Source organism: Bidens hawaiensis, unplaced genomic scaffold, assembly GCF_021521415.1.
Source record: "Bidens hawaiensis isolate Kalapana, Puna unplaced genomic scaffold, B.hawaiensis_p1.1 tig00000888_1, whole genome shotgun sequence".
In the NCBI taxonomy this organism is placed as follows: Eukaryota; Viridiplantae; Streptophyta; class Magnoliopsida; order Asterales; family Asteraceae; genus Bidens; species Bidens hawaiensis.
Window position 1 is genome coordinate 4,131,841 of NW_027491051.1, and position 1,353 is coordinate 4,133,193.

General features: G+C 40.3%; 1 pseudogene; it reads right to left on the reverse strand.

Annotated features, from left to right (window-relative positions):
• Positions 1-452: 452 nt before the first annotated feature.
• LOC143543866 (secreted RxLR effector protein 161 pseudogene) lies at positions 453-1,037 on the reverse strand (annotated as a pseudogene).
• Positions 1,038-1,353: the final 316 nt, after the last annotated feature.

A 1,353-nucleotide genomic window follows, 5' to 3' on the forward strand; every position in this document is an offset into this window, starting at 1 on the left:
TCATACTCGGCCACCAGTAGTCTCTTTTCAGATCCTGATACATCTTGGTGGATCTCGGATGAATTGAGTATCTTGACTTGTGAGCTTCATCTAAAATTCGTCCTCTAAGATTTTTGTAAACAGAAAGAGTTGATAGTGAAAGAGATGTTATTATTGAAATGAGTGAAAAATACAAATGTAGGAATACCTATATATACAAGTGTGAAACCCTAATTACATACGAATCTAGGCCCATGGGCTTTAACCAACTACATAATACTATATGGGATGTAACCCAATGCAATACAACTAACACTCCTCCTCAAGTTGGAGCATAGATGTAATCATGCCGAACTTGTTACAAATAAAATCTATCGGAGTTTTCCGGAGAGGTTTAGTGAGAATATCTGCAAGTTGAAAGTTTGCCTTAATATGAATTGGTTGAATGGATGGAGGATCTGCTTGTGTGCCTACTACCAGGTCTCTGATAAGGTGGCAGTCAACCTCAACGTGTTTCGTCCTCTCATGGAATATTGATTCTTGGCTATATGGATAGCTAATTGATTATCACAGTATAACCGCATCAAGTCTATAGAAATATCCCCGAGTTCTATGAGAAGACGACGAATCCATGTCATCTCCGATGTTACATCTGACATGGCTCTATACTCCGATTCAGTGATTGATCTAGATACTGTGTGTTGTTTCTTACTTTTCCATGATACAAGATTTCCTCCAACGAACACACAATATCCAGTGGTAGATCGTCGTGAAATCGGACAACCTGCCCAATCTGCATTTGAGAAACCCGATATCTGACCATTTCCTTCTTCCATGAAAGCACCCACTCTGCAATGACCCTGATCAGAATACAGGATGCCAAGGCAAAGTCTGGTCTTGAGATATCTTATGACTCGAAAAGCAGCATCCCAGTGACCGATGTATGGTTCAGCCATGAATTGGCTCAGAACACTAACAGTAAAGGAAATATCCTGTCGCATAACGGTTAAATAATTGATTTTACCAACCAACTGTCTGTATCGCTCAATATCCTTCATCGGATCCCCTCCCTTTGGGAGGAGCTTCTTTGAAGGAAGCGTTGGGGTACCAACTAGTTTGCAACCCAGCAAGCCACACTCAGTCAACAAATCAAAAACATACTTTCATTGAGAGAGAAGTATTCCTTGTGGAGAGAGAGGTACTTCTATGCAAAGGAAATACCTCAATCGACCTAAGTCGCTGACCTGAGATTGCAAAAACTATTTGAGTTCGGTGATCCCGACCTCATTATCACCGGTGATTATGATCTCATCCATATAAACAACTACAATAATTCTTTTCCCATTTTAGTCTCTAAAAAAGACAGAGTGATCG